The sequence below is a fragment of the Mauremys mutica genome, chromosome 5 (assembly GCF_020497125.1).
Source record: "Mauremys mutica isolate MM-2020 ecotype Southern chromosome 5, ASM2049712v1, whole genome shotgun sequence".
Lineage (NCBI taxonomy): Eukaryota > Metazoa > Chordata > Testudines > Geoemydidae > Mauremys > Mauremys mutica.
Window position 1 is genome coordinate 78,989,575 of NC_059076.1, and position 20,989 is coordinate 79,010,563.

Below are 20,989 nucleotides of genomic sequence, written 5' to 3' on the forward strand. Positions count from 1 at the left end.
TTAGGGCGGCGAAATGTCTAGAGCTGCCCCTGGTCAGCAAGAAGGAGCAGAAGAAAGAGGGAGGAAAGGCCTTGGGGAGAAAGAAGGTTCTAAATCTTACCTGGATTAAGACTAGAAATAGGTGAAATGTTTCAAACTGTTTTTTTGCTTAAGTCAGTTTTTTGCTGAAATGACATCATTTGTTTTGTTAAAGGGTGTAAAGAGTAAACCCTGAAAAGGTTCATTGCTAATACCTGCCTCACCAATATGGGTCTAACCACCACTGAGCTTAGCCCATTTGTAAGTTTCTTTATCTAATTTTATGCATTTTGCTACAGTTTTGGATGTAGTAAATTGCTTATTATTTAGGTTTTTTAGGCATGTGTAGAGCAATTATATAAATACTATTCAGTTTTTGGATTTAATAAAGTTATTTATGCTTAAATTAGCATGGTGGTAATAATAATACATGTATAAATAATAATTATTCCAACAACAGTCCATTCTCAGTGGTAAGGGTCATTGTTTTGTGATTGGCCTCTTTATTCTTTTATATATTGATTTACACCTTTCTTATCTTATTTCTTTTATGCTACAAAAATATTCTAGAGTAATATGCTTCTGCATATAGCTATTTTCCAAGAAAGCTTGTTGAGGTAATGTAGCCACATGACTTCAGTTAGTCTGAAGTGCTGGCATTTACTTTACAGTTTGTGTCCAGATGTCAGCTGATTATTTCAAGGGATACAGGTTTTATTTAAAAAAAAAAAATTAGCCCCAGCAGGTATTCATCTCTGATATCAACTCTGTCAAAATTTGTATATACAAAAACGAGACATCTGGTCCTCTAAAACACAGCTCAGAACTGTAATCACAATGCCTTAGATTGATTGTGCCACTCTTGGTTACATATGTCATGGTAGCAGTGACTATTTGAAATTTTATATATTAAAAACAAAAGCAAAGTATGTGATATTTTTGCTTTCCATACACTACCTCCATCCAGTCGGCTGGTACTGGCACATTTGACATGTTAGTGTACGTGCAAGGTGCCTACGATGGCATGTGACAAGGATTCATCACAAAATTTGTTCTGCTGATTGGGTGATTAGCTTCCCTGGTTCAGGCCGGGTAGTGATGGGGTGCGCAATGTGAATGCCGATCCATGCCTCCCACTAGCACATGTTGCCATCAGATTGATCTCAAGGGAGTGACTTATCCCAATTTCCTTTTTAAAAAGATAGGAAAATAAAGAGAAACAACAACCCAAAGAGGTAAGCAAGGACTAGAATTAAATATTATAACCCTCTAGTTCTCCCACTTTGCATAAACAAACTAGTTTCACTATATATTTTTAATGTTTCAGTAGAACTATACATTAAATTGGACTAGATTAAGATAGCTCATTTGGAAAAATCTTATTCAATTTACTAGGAACATAGGCCCCAATTCAGCATGTTTTTTATGTGCTTATCGTAGAATCATAGAATATCAGGGTTGGAAGGAACCTCAGGAGGTCATCTAGTCCAGCCCCCTGCTCAAAGCAGGACCAATTCCCAACTAAATCATCCCAGCCAAGGCTTTGTCAAGCCTGACCTTAAAAACCTCTAAGGAAGGAGATTCCGCCTTCCTTAGGTAACCCATTCCAGTGCTTCACCACCCTCCTAGTGAAAAAGTTTTTCCTAATATCCAACCTAAACCTCCCCCACTGCAACTTGAGACAATTACTCCTTGTTCTGTCATCTGGTACCACTGAGAACAGTCTAGATCAGGGGTGGGCAAACTTTTTGGGGCGAGGGCCACATCTGGGTGAGGAAATTGTATGCAGGGCCGGGGCAGGGGGGTTGGAGTGCGGGATGTGGAGGAAGGGGCTCAGGACAAGGGATTGGGGCAGAGAAGGGGTGCAGAGTGTAAGAGGGGGCTCAGGGAAGGGGGTTGGGGTACAGGAGGGGTACGGAGTGCAGGATGGGGCTCAGGGCAGGGAGTTGGGGTGCACGCGGTGCAGGGTGCAGCAGAGAGCTCAGGGCAGGTGGTTGGAATGCACAGGAGTGCAGAAAGGGGCTCAGGGCAGGGAGTTGGGTGCAGGAGGGGTGCGAGGTACAGGCAGAGGGCTTAGGGCAGGAAGTTGGGGGGCGGGGGGCAGGAGGGGTTTGAGCTCCAGCCCGGTGCCGCTTACCTAAAGTGGCTCCAGGGTGGCAGTGGCGCACACCAGGGCCAGGGCAGGCTCCCTGCATGCCTGCCCTGTCCCCACGCCACTCCAGGAAGTGCTGCGGCCCCTGGGGGGGGGGGGGGGGGCAGAGGGCTCTGCGTGCGCACATGGAGCCTTTTGCCTCCCGGCCCGGGGGCTGCTTCTGAGAGCAGCGCCGGGCCCGCAGCACCACCAGGGGTAATCCCGCGGGCCATAGTTTGCCCATCCCTGGTCTAGATCCATCCTCTTTGGAAACCCTTTTCAGGTAGTTGAAAGCAGCTATCAAATCCCGCCTCATTCTTCTCTTCTGTAGACTAAACAATCCCAGTTCCCTCAGCCTCTCCTCATACGTCACATACTCCAGCCCCCTAATCATTTTTATTGCCCTCTGCTGGACTCTCTCCAATTTTTCCACATCCTTCTTGTAGTGTGGGGCCCAAAACTGGACACATGTCGAATAGAGGGGAATGATCACGTCCCTTGATCTGCTGGCAATACCCCTACTTATACAGCCCAAAATGCTGTTAGCCTTCTTGAAACAAGGACACACTGTTGACTCATATCCAGCTTCTTGTCCACTGTAACCCCTAGGTTCTTTTCTGCAGAACTGCTGCATAGCCATTTGGTCTCTAGTCTGTAACAGTAAATGGGATTGTTCCGTCCTAAGTGCAGGACTCTGCACTTGTCCTTGTTAACCTCATCAGGTTTCTTTTGGCCCAATCCTCCAATTTGTCTAGGTCCCTCTGTATCCTATCCCTACCCTCCAGCATATCTACCACTCCTCCCAGTTTAGTGTCATCTGCAAACGTGCTGAGAGTGCAGTCCATGCCATCCTCCAGATCATTAATGAAGATATTTAACAAAACCGGCCCCAGGACCGACCCTTGGGGCACTCCGCTTGAAACCGGCTGCCAACTAGACATTGAGCCATTGATCACTACTTGTTGAGCCCAACAATCTAGCCAGATTTCTATCCACCTTATAGTCCATTCATCCAGCCCATACGTCTTTAACTTGCTGGCAAGAATCCTGTGGGAGACCGTATCAAAAGCTTTGCTAAAGTCAAGGAATAACACATCCATTACTTTCCCCTCATCCACAGACCCAGTTATCTCCTCATAGAAGGCAATTAGGTTAGTCAGGTATGACTTGCCCTTGGTGAATCCATTCTGACTGTTCCTCGTCACTTTCCTCTCCTCTAAGTGCTTCAGAAGTGATTCCTTGAGGACTTGCTCCATGATTTTTCCAGGGACTGAGGTGAGGCTGACTGGCCTGTAGTTCCCCGGATCCTCCTCCTTCCCTTTTTTAAAGATGGGCACTACATTAGCCTTTTTCCAGTCATCCCGGACCTCCCCCGATCACCATGAGTTTTCGAAGATAATGGCCAATGGTTCTGCAATCACATCTGCCAACTCCTTTAGCACCCTCGTATACAACACATCCGGCCCCATGGACTTGTGCTCATCCAGTTTTTCGAAATAGTCCCAAACCACTTCTTTCTCCACAGAGGGCTGGTCACCTTCTCCCCATACTGTGCTGACCAGTGCAACAGTCTGGGAGCTGACCTTGTTTGTGAAGACAGAGGTAAAAAAAGCATTGAGTATTTAGCTTTTTCCACATCTTCTGTCACTAGGTTGCCTCCCTCATTCAGTAAGGGGCCCACACTTTCCTTCACTTTCTTCTTGTTGTTAACGTACCTGAAGAAACCCTTCTTGTTACTCTTAACATCTCTTGTTAGTTGCAATTCCAAGTGTGATTTGGCCTTCCTGATTTCACTCCTGCATGCCTGAACAATATTTTTATACTCCTCCCTGGTCATTTGTCCAATCTTCTTGTAAGCTTCTTTTTTTGTGTTTAAGATCAGCAAGGTTTTCACTATTAAGCCAAGCTGGTCGCCTGCCATATTTACTACTCTTTGTACACATCGGGATGTTTTTTTCCTGCAGCTTCAATAAGGATTCTTTAAAATACAGCCAGCTCTCCTGGACTCCTTTCCCCATCATGTTATTTTCCCAGGGGATCCTGCCCATCAGTTCCCTGAGAGAGTCAAAGTCTGCTTTTCTGAAGTCCAGGGTCCCTATTCTACTGCTCTCCTTTCTTTTGTCAGGATCCTGAACTTGACCATCTCATGGTCACTGCCTCCCAGGTTCCCATCTACTTTTGCTTCCCCTACTAATTCTTCCTAGTTTGTGAGCAGCAGGTTTAGAAGATCTCTGCCCATAGTTGGTTCCTCCAGCACTTGCACCAGGAAATTGTCCCCTCCACTTTCCAAAAACTTCCTGGATTGTCTGTGCACCGCTGTATTGCTCTCCCAGCAGATATCATGGTCCCAAACCACTTATAATTAGCCATGTGTTTAAGTAATTCCATTGACTTCAAACTGAAATACTCACATTCTTGAAGGTAGGCCTTGCTGAACTGAGGCATAAATTAGTAGGGTTGCATTGAAACTTCTTTAAAAACTTCTCGAACTTGATAGAGAATGTGATCCTATGACGAGATGCCTTGAACCATTCTTTAGAAATGTAACATGAATGTTTTCTTTTAAATTCTCCTTGACTTTTCCATAAATGAAAGGTCAAGCTCATATAATCTCGTCTGAGGAAAATAACCCCATAAAGGAGCAGATTTTCAGCTGGTGTAAATTGTCATAGTTACATTGAAATCAATGACAATGACAGTTTGACAATTTACACTTGCTGAGAATTCTGTTCCTTTATGTCAACTCTACTCCATTTCACCCGTGAAGGCATTATGTCAGTTTGTTGTTCCATTTATGAAAAAATTGAGAGAATTTAAATCTATGCTATGACAGTTTACACTAGCTGAGAATTTGTCCCAGAATTTGTAAAGTGAGATACAAAACATACACTAAATTTTGCTTTTTAAATGTTATTTTTAGTTAATTTCTCAAAGTAATACAAAAACAAACAGTAACAGAAAACGAGCAAATCCTATACATTAATGCAGCACCACCATTAAAGAAAGAAAGATAAATATGTTGGTGTATTGCTGTTTGTATTTAGCTACTATTTTCTTTCCTTGTGATTTTTTTTAATGATTTTATTAAGTGCCATAGACATTGATCCAAATTTTGAATTCCTTATGCCACCCTTACCCATTGACTTCATTAACATTTAAGGCATATTTTGAGATTTCCCGAGGTAGGACTTAGGAAAAACTGAGGAAAATATATCAGAGTTTGGCCCATAATAACGTTACTTGCCTCAGTTTCCTTATACTAGCACAGGGATGGGCAAACTACGGCCCGGGGGCCGGATCTGGCCCCTCAGGGCTTTGGATCAGGCCCCTCAGGGCTTTGGATCCGGCCCACAGTGCCACCGGCACCACGTCCCTGCAACCCCCGGGTGGCTGGGGGCAGAGGGCTCTGTGCATTGCCTCCAGGCACCACCTCCCACAGCTCCCATTGGCCAGGATTGGCAACCAATGGGATCTTTGGGGGAGGTACCTGGAGGCATGGCAAGGGCAGTTCATGTGGAGCCCTCCACCCCGCCCCCAGGGGTTGTAGCACTTCCTGGAGCGGCACAGGGCCGGGGACAGGACAGGCATGCAGGGAGCCTGCCCTGGCCCCGGTGCGCGCCGCTGCCACCCTGGAGCCACTTGAGGTAAGCAGCACCGGGCCGGAGTCTGAACCCCTCCTCTACCCCGCCCCCCAATTCCCTGCCCTAAGTCCCCTGCCTGCACCTCGCACCCCTCCTGAACCCCAACTCCCTGCCCTGAGCCCCCTGCCGCACCTCACACTGCTCCTTTGCACCCCAACCCCCTGCCCTGAGCCCCCGCTGCATCCCGCTGGACATTTCTGAGGTGGGCCTTGGGACAACCAGTGTTGAGAACACCAGGCTGTATCTGATGAGGAGAAAAAAATTTCTTTTGAAGAAAGGTTATTCCAGGATAGACAATGAGTGCCTAGCCCTGACATAGACAATAGGTTTCTTGCAATATTACTTCCTTTTATCCTGGTCACTGCCTCTATTACATGAGTTCCAGCCATGAAAGATACTACCTAAGGGTTCAAAAGCTGGCTTTGAAGCCCTATTACTTCAGAGTGTGCCGTAAGTCAGGGGCAGCACACTTGATTGATCCCTCCCCCCAATGTGTGCTGGATACCATGGTTTTGGGGATCAGGGAAGAAAGCATAAAAGCACAGCACTTGGACCCATCGGATTCCTTTTCCCCTTCCCTGAGCATCTGTGCAAAGGAAAGAGCTATTAAAAAGGCTGCTGGAGTGCAAACAGGAGAATAGGTGGATAAAAACAGGGCTCCCTACCTGGGTTCTGAACTTTGGATTTATCCCCAGGCTGGAGAAGTTTCTACCCTTTTTTGCTCATGGTACCTTGTTCCGTTTGTGTTTACAAAGATTTTCTCCTGCTGAGCAGACCTTTCTGCCTGTTACTGAGTTTTGTTCCTGCTCAGTCATCCCACTTGTTTATGTACATATTGCACAGAGAGATAAAAAGAGGGAGAGACTGTTCAATGCACAATTTGAAAGATGTTCTTCAGGGAATACTGCGTCTTCATTACAAAGAGGCAGACAGATATCAAGATAGAGATTGTCACACTGGTTATCTCACTTCCTCTTTGAATAAATTCACCAGTCATGAAAGATATTCTAATGAAATCCATATTTTGTTATGTATGAATGATATTACAATGAGTTGCATACTGTTGAAGCAAATAGTTTTTAGCCATGTTATTGTACTTTAGCTGTGGTAGTTGAAGTTACTGCTGTTTTTAATTTTGAGGCACCATGGTAGTTTGGATGGTGTTCTGCAAAACAAAAACAAAAAAAAGTAGTATATGAAAGCACATTTTTCTCCTTCTATTACTAGCTAATACAAGCCCTTCAAGGAGTCCTGCATACAAGCAAAATGAACTTAATAGAAGTGAACTGAGAATCACTTCATCTAACTACTAAGGAGATAAAGTCAGATCCTCAGCTGGTGTAAATCAATGTAGTTCCACTGAAGTCAGTCAAGCTGTTCCAATTTAAACCTGCTGAGAATCTGGGCTTAAATCATTACTAATTTCCATTTTGCCTTACATATGACGACAAATGATAATATTGAAACAAGAAGCTTTGGACTGATATGGGCCACAGTCCTGCATTCCTTACTTACATGAATAATCCCACTGACATTAGTGGGCCAAATTTTGCTCACAATCACACTAGTGAAAATCTGGAGTAACTTTCAATCTACACTGGTTACCTCACAACAGACTGTGGTATTGCTATCAGCCAGTACAATTAACCAATGAGAATTATTTGATTCATAGAACTAACTATTCATGTGAATAAGAGTTGCAAGATAAAGTCCTTGGATTGTGGTAGTTACTGCTGTTCAGCAAAGGAAAATATGAAAAAAGGCCAGAAAGTGTCACAATTGTTTTAAGGTAAGTTCTATTAAATGTATAGAAGTTAACATACTGTATCAATACAACTTGTTCGATTTACAGAGCATGTCAGTAGTGTATGTTTGTTATTTTTAAACATGTACTACAAGAAATCTTGGTGATCATCTTTCCAAGCTATGCTCAAGATTTAGCTACATGTCTTCTATTAAATTTAATGGAAGTTACATGGTTAAAACCTATGTAAAGATTGATCACACCACACCTTCAACGGGGGTGGGGATGGGGATTTGTTTGGCTGGCCAAATGAAGGAAATGGTGTTTTATGGCTATGGGGGTGAGGGGGCGGGGAGAGGAAAACTGCTGCAAAAGGGGACAAAGGGCAGGCCTGGTGACACAGACTCATCCCCTGGGAACTGGATGGGTGGAAGGGTATAAAAGGGGCAGCCTTGTGTGTGAAGCTCCCTTTTACACAGAGCAGGCTGGGTGGGTGAGCCAAGCTAACTGCTGGCACCTCCTTGTGACGGATGTACTCCATAGGGAAGGTATACAGTGACTGGATAAATTAGTTGGAAATGGACTTAAAAAGGAGGTGTTAGTTAAAGGAATGGAATGGGAGTGGGGTGGGGACTCCCCCATGATTGGCATGGCAGGGAGTCAACCCCCCATTCTTATAGCCCACCTTAACCCTCCTACAAGGAGGGGGGTGGATGGTAAGGTCACAGCAATAGATGGGATGCAGGTACCTAGATAGAAAAAAAAGATGGGGAGCTGGTGGAAGCCCCCCAGGTAATTATGGAGTAAACAGGGAGTTAACTGCATTGTACACTTTTATCTGCCAGGTAGTCCCAGACATCTAATAATAAAGTTTCAGCCTGATTAAATATATATCAAATGTCTCCTGTCCTTCTTTCAGTATAGCTGGATAATTGAATATTTAGAATTGTATCCTGAACAGTTCTGATGTTAACCATACATTGCAAATGGAATAATCTTTTTGCGTCCATAAAAAGTCTAATTGAAGAATATTCATCTTAGTCTAATCAATGTTTTTGGGAAAAAAAAATAAGATTATTGATGGACAAATTGTTTGACTAAAATAAACTAAAACCTTTATTTGCAACATGAACTGAGTCAGTTTAGGTTTTAAAATATTCACACTATTTTTCACATTCGTTTCCATTTCTGCATATCTCTTGAGATCAGATGCAGGTGGGATCTGAAGCAGTGAGGCTAAACCATGGGTAGTGAACAACAGATTCCCCAGAGAAATATCACAACTATACAAACAGTGACTTCAGTATTTCACAAATGTCTTTACAATGGAAACTAAGCAGCTGATGCTTCTGCTGTTTTTATTGCCACATTGTTATGGAATAGAGTTGCCTGTACAAAATTCAAGCTTGGTGGGCCCAATAAAATCCATGATCAATGTTGCAGCCACGTGGTAAATGTGCTTTCATAGTGCACTGGCACAAATGTTTAGTTCCAAGCATCATCCAACATGAATTCAAGATTCTAGTCCAAAATCTGGTGTAAATGGTTGCAGCACCAAAATCAATAGAGGTAGGCCCACTTACGCCATCAAAGAATTTGGTTCCCTCTCTCTCTCTGTAGTTCAACTATCATGGAAATTGAATGTCATGTATTCTAGCACAGTGAAACAGCCCAAGAGTGTCTCTCATCACTATGTTGCAGCCTTGGTATTTTAGGAACCCAGGGTGAGACCCTGGACATAAAGTTTAAACCAGAACTCTCTGTAGATTCTGAACATGCAGACCCTCAGATTCCTGCATCATGTGAGAAACCTCTTATGATGGGGGGAGGCCCTTTAGTGATTACACTTCTCTAATTTTAGAGAGATAGTATCACAGGATACTACAACTCGTTTCCTCTCAGTAACAGATATCCTCTATATCCTACATACATCTTCAGTTTACACCTTCTGGGCATTTTTAATAGCTGTATGTCTCAAGACAGAAACAGAGTTTGTGCTTTGTTTTGAAGGGTTAGGATTATTGAGAAAAGTTACCCCCTGAGCAGTCCAGGGAAAAGGCTATTAGAACAATAGGCTGGTTCAGCCCATCAGCCTATCTTGCATAAGAAAAGAAACTTCTTTATTTGTAGCTTGTCTTTCATTTATACATCCATTTGTTCAAAGGCATCTGAAAGTCCCTGAGCGCTGACCTGAATACAATGAAAAAGGAGGCTAATAGAGTGTTCACCTACAGCATTGTTTCCTTTCTTGTTATTAGATGGATATGACCCTGTCTTTGATCTTCTTGCAGATGGTACAGCCAGGGGTGGCTGGGATAAAGAGACCCACATTCCTCCTGTGAGGAGGAAAGAAAGAGGGGAATAAGCAGAAGCAAGAAATGTCCATTGTGGTAATTACAAGTGACAAAGATAAATGAGTAAAAATATGTGAACATATTCCTCAGTGGATCCTTAAATAGGTAAACAATATCCCCTTTATTGTAGCATGGTAGTCAATGACGGCAAGGTGAAAGAAATTATGAACTTCACTTTGATCCAATAACACTGTCAACAGAATGGTTAAATAAACACAAGGTTTTTTTTAAAATGATGATTTGTCGTCGTCGTCGTCGCCAACACACTGCTTGTGTTTCACGGGTATATCTCTCTTCCTCAGTGGCTGTCAAATACTGAGGCCATGTCTATTGCTAACTAACAATGAAACATTTACCGACAAGAGACTTAGGAAATAAAATTGTTTTATTATGTAAGGGAGGACATCACTAAGGATAAAACATTACTACTTTCTTTGACTGAAAAGACCAAGGAGGTGACATTCTTTATGGTGGTGTGTTAATCCTTACCTTTTGTTTATTTTAATTCATGTAGTTAACTTTTGTTCTGCATAGCCAGGAACCAGAATGAAGAAGAGGGATACGATTCTATCTTTGACTCCAAGAGAAGAAACTGCTAACAAGCAGTATATGTCAGTTATTTTTTGAATTGTTTTGAAATATAGTATTGGCCAACTTCTGCTCTGAGGTGCACACACAAGGCTTTAGAATGAGGTATATGCATGGCCAGAATTGGACCATATATGTGTACTTAGAGAGTGGTTTTAGTCAGGAAAGTGACTGTAAGTAAGACCTAGTAGAGTTCATAGACAGGTAGAGTGGAGATAAACTGTTAAGGGCCTTCACAGTGAAAACAAGCATCTTGTGTTTGATGCAATAGTAAAGAGGGAGCCAATGGAAAGATGCAAAGATAGGGCAATATGGTCAAAGCGATGGGCTAGGAGAATGATCTTTGCAGAAGAATTCTGACTGGATACGAGTAAGGTAAGACACATTTGTCCAGGCCAGAGAGAAATATATTGCAGTAATCAAGATGTGAGATTTAGCTGTGTGGATAGCTAGGAAAGCCATCTTACATATGCTATTGTAGAAAGAATGTAAAACATTTAGCCCTAGTTTGAATGTGAGGACTTAAAGAGAGGTACGAGTTGAAGATGATGCCCAGGTTATGAGTCTCAGTGACAGGCAGGATGGTGGTGTTGAGAAAAGAAGTAGCAGGGAGTTTTTTGGGGAGCAAGATTAAGAGCTTTGTTTTAGCTATGTATAGCTTGAGCTGATGGCTAGACATCCATACGGAGATGACAAAGGGACAGCCTGAGATTTTAATTTGGACAGAAGGAGACAGATCTTGGACAGAATAGAGACATAAATCTGAGTCGTCAGCATAGAGATGGTAGTATAACAGTGACTTGCATATTGAATAGGCTCAGTTTACAATTGAAAAGGTGATTTTTCTAAGTGCCAGAATTGCAAATTCAGGACAATGTCTGGTAATCTAGCTGTGCTCTTCGTGCTTCTTATATCAGCAGCAGTAAATAAGGATTTGCAGTGAGAATCCTGCTCCTGAAAACAATGCGTAGCTTTATGTACAGCTATTGTCCTTTTGAAATGAATGGGACTCCTTTATATTGAGTTAAGCAGTATGTTTGGTTTGGGAAAGAGGAGATTTAGCGGGGACATGATAGTGGTCTTCAAATACTTTAAAGGGTTCCATAAAAAAGATGGAGAAAATTGTTCTCTTTTGCCACAGAGAGCAAGATAAGAGGCAATGGGTTCAAATTACGGCATAGCAGATTTAGATTAAATTTTAGGAAAAAATTCCTAACGGTCAGAACAGTAGGGCAATGGAAAGGACTGCCTCTGGAGATTGTGGAAGCTTCTTTGCTGGAGGTTTTCAAAAGGAGGCTGGATAGCCATCTGTCTTGGATGGTTTAGACATGACAAACCCTGCATCTTGGCAGGGAGTTATACTAGATGACCCCTGTGGTCCCTTCTAACCCTGTGGATCTCTGATTCTATGTGTGTAAATGTTTGCAGGATTAAGATTGTAGCTGTATTGGTACTACACAAGACAGAACTCAATCTACGTCTCTCTTGCATAGGTGCGTTAGTTCTGCATGATTAACAGTAGTAAAACTCTGTTGTGGCATGAGTTGAAGATAGGTAGGGAAAGAGTACACTGAGTATAAAGGTACCATTTATGCAGTCATTTCTCCCTCTACAACTGTCTGTCTATCTTACATCTTTTTGTAGCTCCTGTTACTGAGTAGATAAGTGCTGAATAGGTATAGCAAATCTTCACACTGACAACTATAGCAGACTCTCCTGCAGTGTCCACACAGCTGTACTATCAATGCACTGCTGCATTCTACAAACCATATATTTTTGTTACTCCTGTATCCTGTGGACTGTTGGCTGTGAGTGCCCATCTCATGAAAGTCATGTCGTCGTCGTCGTCGTCATCATCATGTTCCTATTACTCCTCCACTCCAGTCTGTTTCTGGCAAGTCTTTCAATGGTTCCCCAGCTGTGCCCCAGGTTTTTCAGGTTGGCTTCCGCAGCTCTATGCCATTCTGTTTTTGGTGTCCTTTTTTTCACAGTACTCCAGATGACACGTCACCAATGTTGAATAGAGGGGAATGATCACGTCCCTCGATCTGCTGCCAGTGTCCCTACTTATACAGCCCAAAATGCCGTTACCTTTCTTGGAAACTAGGGCACACTGTTGACTCATATCCAGCTTCTTGTCCACTGTAACCCCTAGGTCCTTTTCTGCAGAACTGCTTCCTACCCATTCAGTCCCTAGTCTGTAACAGTGAATGGGATTCTTCTGTCCTAAGTGCAGGACTCTGCACTCGTCCTTGTTGAACCTCATCAGGTTTCTTTTGGCCCAATCCTCTAATTTGTCTAGGTCCCTCTGTATCCTATCCCTACCCTGCAGCATATCTACCACTCCTCCCAGTTTAGTGTCATCTGCAAACGTGCTGAGAGTGCAGTCCACGCCATCCTCCAGATCATTAATGAAGATATTGAACAAAACCCGGCCCCAGGACCAACCCTTGGGGCACTCCGCTTGATACCAGCTGCCAACTAGACATGGAGCCATTGATCACTACCTCTTGAGCCCGACGATCTAGCCAGCTTTCTATCCATCTTATAGTCCATTCATCCAGCCCATACTTCTTTAACTTGCTGGCAAGAATCCTATGGGAGACCGTATCAAAAGCTTTGCTAAAGTCAAGGAATAACACATCCATTACTTTCCCCTCATCCACAGAGCCACTACTTTCCCCTCATCCATCATAGAAGGCAATTAGGTTAGTCAGGCATGACGTGCCCTTGGTGAATCCATTCTGACTGTTCCTGATCACTTTCCTCTCCTCTAAGTGCTTCAGAAGTGATTCCTTGAGGACTTGCTCCATGATTTTTCCAGGGACTGAGGTGAGGCTGACTGGCCTGTAGTTCCCCGGATCCTCCTCCTTCCCTTTTTTAAAGATGGGCACTACATTAGCCTTTTTCCAGTCATCCCGGACCTCCCCCGATCACCATGAGTTTTCGAAGATAATGGCCAATGGTTCTGCAATCACATCTGCCAACTCCTTTAGCACCCTCAGATGCAGCGCATCTAGCCCCATGGACTTGTGCTCATCCAGTTTTTTTAAATAGTCCCGAACCACTTCTTTCTCTCCAGAGGGCTGGTCACCTCCTTTTCATACTGTGCTGCCCATTGCAGAAGTCTGGGAGCTGACCTTGTTTGTGAAGACAAGCAAAAAAAGCAATGAGTACATTAGCTTTTTCCGCATCCTCTGCCACTAGGTTGCCTCCCTCATTCAGTAAGGGGCCCACACTTTGACTTTCTTCTTGCTGCTAACATACCTGAAGAAACTCTTCTTATTACTCTTAACATCTCTTGCTAGCTGCAACTCCAAGTGTGATTTGGCCTTCCTGATTTCACTCCTGCATGCCTGAGCAATATTTTTATACTCCTCCCTGGTCATTTGTCCAATCTTCCACTTCTTGTAAGCTTCTTTTTTTGTGTTTAAGATCAGCAAGGATTTCACTATTAAGCCAAGCTATTCTCCTGACGTGTTTACTATTCTTTCTACACATTGGGATGTTTTTTTCCTGCAACCTCAATAAGGATTCTTTAAAATACGGCCAGCTGTCCTGGACTCCTTTCCCCCTCATGCTATTCTCCCAGGTGATTTCCAGACTGTATTTAAGCTCTTGAAGGTGTTCCTGGCTTTATTGATTTTTGTTCCAGATGTCCTGGCTTGTTCCACCGTCCTGGCTGATGGTGCTGCACAAGTATGTGAATGTTTCTATATTAGTGAGAACATAATCCTCTATCTGTACTCGTGATGTTGAGGTGGTAATAAAGATTATAATATCTGTCTTACTGCAGTTGATCTTCAGTCCACTTTGCTGAATGTGTTGAGTCGATTTTTTTTCTTGTATATGGTGTTGGGTGTGTGATAGGAGAGCATCTGCAAAGTCCAGGTCTTCAAGGGATGAGAAGAGTGTCCATTTTATGACTCTTGGCATGTCTTCTGTTGTACACCGTATTACCCAATTGATGGCAATGTTGAAGAGGACTGCAGACATGACACACCCCTGATGTACTCCTGTTTTGACTTCAAAACTGAGCTCACTGTGATTAATGCTGCATGTAAAGGTGAAATACAAGCTTTTGATAATGTTGATTATATGGAAAGGAATTCCATATGCCTGCAGAGTGCACCATAGGCTGGTCCTGTGAATGCTATCAAAAGCCTTCTCAAAGTCTATGAAATGTAAGTGGCATTGCCATTGCCATTCTAAGCACTGTTCTATCATGTTTCGTAGAATGAAGATCTGGTTTGTGCATCCACACCCTTTCCGAAAACCAGCTTTCTCTTTTCTGAGAACTCTATCAACTGCCTCTGATATACGCTGGACTATGATCTTACACAATACTTTGCTTAGCACAGATAAATGTGTGTAATAACTGGTGTGGTATCAATCAATGCGAGTTCCTTTCTTTGGTATCTTCACTATAACCCCACTGGTCCACTCATCTGGCACTTTTTCCCTTTCCCAGACTGATGTAAATAGAGGGGCCAGGATAGATGCTGCTAATTTAGGATTTACCTTGAACAATTCTGCATTCAAGTTATGCTTGCCAGGAGCTTTCCCATTTTTAAAGGATTTGATGGCTTGAATTATCTCTTCCTTAGTTGGGGTATCTGTGTTGATATCAAGATCTTCTTCTGCCTCCTGGATGTTTGCTTCCTCTTTAGGTGGCTCCCTGTTCAACAATTCTTTGAAATGCTCTGTCCAGCACATTTCTTGTTCTTTTTCGGTTGTTAGTAGGTGTCCTCATTTGGTCCTGATGAGAGTGTTTGTTGGTGTCTGCTGTTTACCACTGATAAACCGTGTCATTTTGTAGATAGTTCCTTGTTCACCACGAGCAGCTGCATCCTCTGTTTGTGTTGCGACCTTATCAATATAATGCCGTTTGTCTGCTCTCACAAGGCATTTGACCACCCGGTGTGCCTTGCTATACTGCTTGTGGTATTTGTCCTTTAGCTTCTGGGATTTTGTGTCTAAAACTTTTTTCTTCAGGGCTTGTCTGGTTTCTATGGTGTTCTATGTGCTGGGTGTAATCAACTCCTTCTGTCTCTTCTGTCTGTAGCCTACACAAGCTTCACTTCTCTGTTTATGAATTGCTGTTACTTTGTCCCACTTCTTGTTGATCTCCTCATCTGCATTCCCCTCCTCTTCATCAGGGTCTGCAAGTCTTGAAACCTGTTCTTTAACTGCAGAATGAAGGTTTTCTGTATTTCAAGGGACTTTAGCTTGTCAATATCATAACGTCTATGTCCCTTGTTTGGTGGACCCACACTTCTCAGTTTTAGCTTGATGGAGGCTGTCACAAGGTGGTGGTTGCTGCCAACATCTGCACCCCACATTACATGTAAATATACCCACATGAAAATAAAATATTTTGATCAAATAAAAAAGAAAAGGGTCTCATATCTCCTGTTCTGAGCTATTGTTTATAACAAAGGATTGAGAGTCAGGAGTTCTACTCCCAGCTCTGGTATTTACTCATTTGTGACTTTGGTAAAGACCTTTAATCACTCTGTGACTCAGTTTCTTCATCTGTAAAATGGGGATATTAATACTTTTCCCTCACAAGAGTCTTGACATTTAATGTTTGTCAAGTGCTTTGAGCTCTTCAGAGGAAAGAAGCGAGTTCCCGATTCAGGAAAACACTGAAACGCATAATGTATGTTTATACTGTAAGCAATACCGAGGCAGTGCTGCAGCTGTAGCACTGTAGACACTAACTATAACAATAGAAGGGTGTGGCAGGTCTGGCACTGCGTGTCCCTTTGTGGTAGGGGTGGGATGGGTGTTGACCCCTCACCACTCTCCTGTCTTTACGTCCGCCTCCCTGCGGGTGGGCGGTTACAGCCTCCTGGCCTTCTTCCCCCTATCGGCTCTGTCAAGCGGGGTAGTGCGGCCTAGCAGCCAGAGTCTATACAACCCCTCTTACAGGTGGGGTAGTATGGCCTAGCGGCAGAGACTATACAACTCCTCTTATGAGCAGGGTAGTGCGGCCTAATGGCCAGAGTCTATACAACCCCTCTTATGAGCGGGGTAGCACGGCCTAGCGGCCAGAGTCTCTAGGATCCTTCACGGTTCAGGGGTAAGGGGATAGGAGGACTCGAGCCCACCATCTCCACTGAGCCCCGACCCAGGGCCCTGGTAGTGGCAAGCTCTCCTTGCCACTCGCTCGGTGGGGATCTGCCCGCAACACACTGGGCGTTAATACAGCTCTAACGCTGTTGGTTTCTAAAGTTCCCCTGGGCCACTTCCTACCATGAGTACCAGTTCATCTGCAGCAGGGGGTCCTGCCATCATTCCTCCCCTGTGACGTCCTCCATCTGGGTCTCAGGTAGTGCCTCGGCTTGGCTGACTCCTGGATCCTGGCGCGCAGGTTCTCCCTCTTCAGGAGCTGGCAGTGTGCATCCTTCTCCTCCAGTGGTCAGCCCCAACTGAGCTGGTCTGCAGGCTTTTATACTTTTCTCCAGTTGGAGCATGTCCAGCAGAGCTTCCAGGGTGTGGCTTCCTATGCTAGGAAGGAAGGGTTAACTCCTGCAGCACCAGTTCGGGTCTGCTCTGCCCCGTCACAAAGGGGTTTGTCCATCACTGCAGTAAATCCACCTCTTTGAGAGGTGATAGGTAGATTAATGGAAGAATTCTTCCATCTACCTAGCTGTGTCTACTGTGGGGGTTAGGTCAAACTAACTACATCACACAAGGAATGACATTTTTCACAGCCCTGAGCAAAGTATCTAGATTGATCTAAATTTTAGCTGTAGACCAGGATTTGAATAAGATTAATAGATTATAAAAACAGAAGAGACCACTGTGGTCATCTAGTTTGACCTAACACTGGGCATAGAACATCCCTGAATTAATTCCTTGTTGAACCACAGCATATCTTAAAAAAAATCCAATCTCAATAATAAAATGTTCAGTGATGGAGAATCCACCATAACCCTTAGTTAGTACTTACATTGGTTAATGAACCTCACTGTTAAAAAATGTGTTCCTAATCTACTGATTAAAAGTGCTATATAATTTACTATCCAAGAGATAGGTATTAATTAATGTATTATTATTTCTAATCTGAATTTGTTTAGCTTCAACTTCCAGACATTGGATCTTTTAAACCTTGGTCTGCTAAATTGAAGAGCCTATATTATCAAATGCCTCTTCTGAGGTACTTAGACTGAGATCAAGTTACCCTTTAGTTTTTTCTTTGTTGAATTGAATAGAGTTATTTGTGTCTATCTCTATAAAGGCATGTTTTCTAATCCTTTAATCATTCTTGTGCCTCTTCTCTGAACCTTCTCTAATTTACCAACATCTTTCTGGAATTGGGGATATCAGAACTGGACACAATATTCCAGCCGTGGTTGCACAAGTGTCAGATACAGAGATAAAATAACTTCTCTACTCCTACTCAAGATTCCCCTGTGTTTGCATCCAAAGATTGCATTAACTTGTTTGGCCACAGCGGCACATTGGCAGCTCATGTTCAGCTGATTATCCACCATGACCCTCAAATCTTTTTTAAAGTTGCTGCTTCCCAGGATTGAGTACCCCATCCAGTAAGTATTGCTTACACTCTTTGTTACTAAATATATGACCTTACATTTGACTATATTAAAACATGTTGTTTGCTCACACCCAGTTTACCAACTGATCCAGCCTGCGCTATGTCAGTGATCTCTCCTGTCCTTTTCATTAATCACTCCCCTAATGTTTATATATTATCTGCAAACTTTATTGGTACTGATTGTATGTTGTCTTCTAAGTCATTGATAAAATTGTTAAATAGCATAGGACCTAGAACTGATCCCTTTAGGACTTGTTTAATGATGATTCTCCATTTACAATTACATTGTGAGACCCGGCAACCAGTTTTTAATCTTTTTAATATGTACCATGTAAATTTTGTATGGTTTTAGTTATTTAATCAAAATGTTTTGCTGTACCAAGTGAAATGCCTAACAGAAGGCTAAATGTATTATATCAATACTATTATGTTTATCAACCAAACTTGTAATCTCACCAAGAATAAATATCAAGTTTGTTTAATAGGATCGATTTGTCATAAATCCACATTGATTGGCATTAAATATATTTATCTTTTAATTATTTATTAAGTCGTGTCAGCCATTCCATTATTTAGCTCAGGATCAATGTCAAACTGATTGGCCTATAATTAACTGGATCATTCTGTTTTTACCTTATTAAAACATCGACACAACATTGTGCTTTTCCAACCTTCTGGAACTTCCCCTGCATTCTAACAATTATTGAAAAACAGCATTAATGGCCCAATAGGCTCCTTGTCCAACTCTTTTAAAACTCTTAGATGAAAGTTATCCAGACCTGCTGATTTAAAATGTGTGATTTTAGCAGCAGCTGTTTAACATCCTCCTGAGTTATTATTGGAAAGGAAAGTGTTTCATCATCATGGGATATGACTACATCATCTCTTTCCCCCCAAATATAGAATAGAAATATTTATTGAATACATCTGCATTTTCTACATTATTGATATTTCTACCATTTCCATTTAGTAATGGACCAATACCATTGCTAGAATTCTTTTTCTTTCTAATCTTCTTAACATTTCCTCCCTTCTTATTGTCCTTAACATAACTAGCCATAGATTTTTTCCTTTTATCTCTTTGCTTCTCCTATCAATTTTCTACAGTTCCTATCTTACAATTTATATTCATTACTATAAACTTGTCTTTTTTCATTTTTTATATATATTTTATTTATTTTTATACGCATGTTCAGTTCCTCTCTAATCCATGTTCATTTTTTAACCAGTATGGCCTTACTTCTTGATTGTGGCTTTTTGGTTATCTACTAAAATGTTCTTAAATAATTCTAAGTTATCATTCACATTTCTCTGTTTTAATTCTTTCTCCCAACTGATTTTGCTCATAATTGTTTTCAGCTTTGTGAAATTGACCTTTTACTCTGTGTGTGTGTGTGTGGGGGGGTGGGTGGGTGTGTGTGGGTGTGGGTGTAAAAAAATTGGCCTAGATCTTATTCTGTTTGGTAACAAATGTGCTTAAGTCTATTCAAGATGATATTTGCTTTTGCCCTCACTAGTATTTTATGTTTTACCGTTATTTCAGTTGTAAATATTTCAATATCTGCCCAAATAAGACCTCTGAATTTGAATATGAGTGAAATTGAAATATGAGCCCTTTTTCCCATGCCATCCATTCTGTTAACTCACCAGAAGGGAATAACATTTTAACATAGAGATTAAAGTGTCTGACAGATAATTCCACTCCTGTGCATCTCTTGATTGATTTTTTTTAAAAATTGAAACATTGTATTTAAAAGGGTGTTAGGAATTATGGCAGCTTTTAAAAAACTTTGTCAATAACATTATAGATGTTTCTCAGAATGGTACCATAGATTTTTTTTTAAATGCTATGATTTCCTGATTCTCCCACTGTATGTTGATTCCTGTACTTTGAGAACAGAAAAGTATACATTATGAATGTCTGCCTTTCTTAAGTGGATCCTAAAAGCCTTTTCTCCATATGGCTTGGGCAAAGGGGGAAATGTCAATGTTTTTTCTTTAAAACAACAAATAATTACTGCACTAAATGGCACAAAGGTAACTTAGCAACAATCTATTCATTTTCTTACATAGCATTTTTAAAATACTTCCTATCGAGCACAGCACATGAGCTCTGTGCTATTTTGTTGCTAACCTGGATTGAACCATTTCACTTCTTCTCAGTAGTCTTATCAATCAGACAACAAAATATGAACAATTATAAATCCAGAATGGAAAGGAACCTCATTGAAATATGGCTAAACTCAATACTCTTTTCACAGATGTATCTTCACTAGAGCTGGGTGAACTATTCATAGCAAACAATTTATTCATTAAATATAGTCCTTCATGTGTTCATGAATCCATGAATAGACTGCATTTTAAAATAGTTCATTCATTATTTTAAAATTTATTTGAAGAAGGCCTGATCCACAACCCACTGAATCAATGGAAAGATTCCCATTGATACCAATAGCTTTAAATTTGGCCAAATATTTTGTGCAAATACATTTCAGCTGATGGATCACTCTCTAGCAGGTTTTTTGCAAGTATTGTGTCAAGTACTCGATGGTTCACAATCTAATATTTGAGATGTGTGATTGGTCTACTAGGTAACATGATATTGCTTCCATTCCCTGGCTTTTACGAATATCACTTTTTATAAACAGGAGAGACTAAAACAGGAAGGGGAAGAAGGAGGAAGCTATCTAAGGATAGGTTGATGAGCAGGAGGTAAGCAAACCTGGGAAATGTTAGGACATTTTAAGCCTATTTACAGGATATTATAGGCTGGTTATGTATGTAGAGATTGGGTTTAAAACACCCGGAGACCATGGAATTCTGTCGCATTTCTCAGGATATAGCATATCTTTCTTCGTATTTAACATCCCTTTTCCTATTGCAGCCTTCAGATTCCTTACATTCCAGACCCCTATTGGATTTTCAAATTGTTCTATGCCTCTTTATATT

The 20,989-nt window shown here is 41.9% G+C and overlaps 1 long non-coding RNA gene across 1 annotated transcript; it reads left to right on the forward strand.

Moving 5' to 3' along the window:
• Positions 1 to 5,694: 5,694 nt before the first annotated feature.
• Positions 5,695 to 20,754, forward strand: LOC123370817. Its single transcript, XR_006579571.1, has 3 exons — positions 5,695 to 5,793; positions 7,463 to 7,579; positions 20,689 to 20,754. It is a non-coding gene; the product is annotated as an uncharacterized LOC123370817 (long non-coding RNA).
• Positions 20,755 to 20,989: the final 235 nt, after the last annotated feature.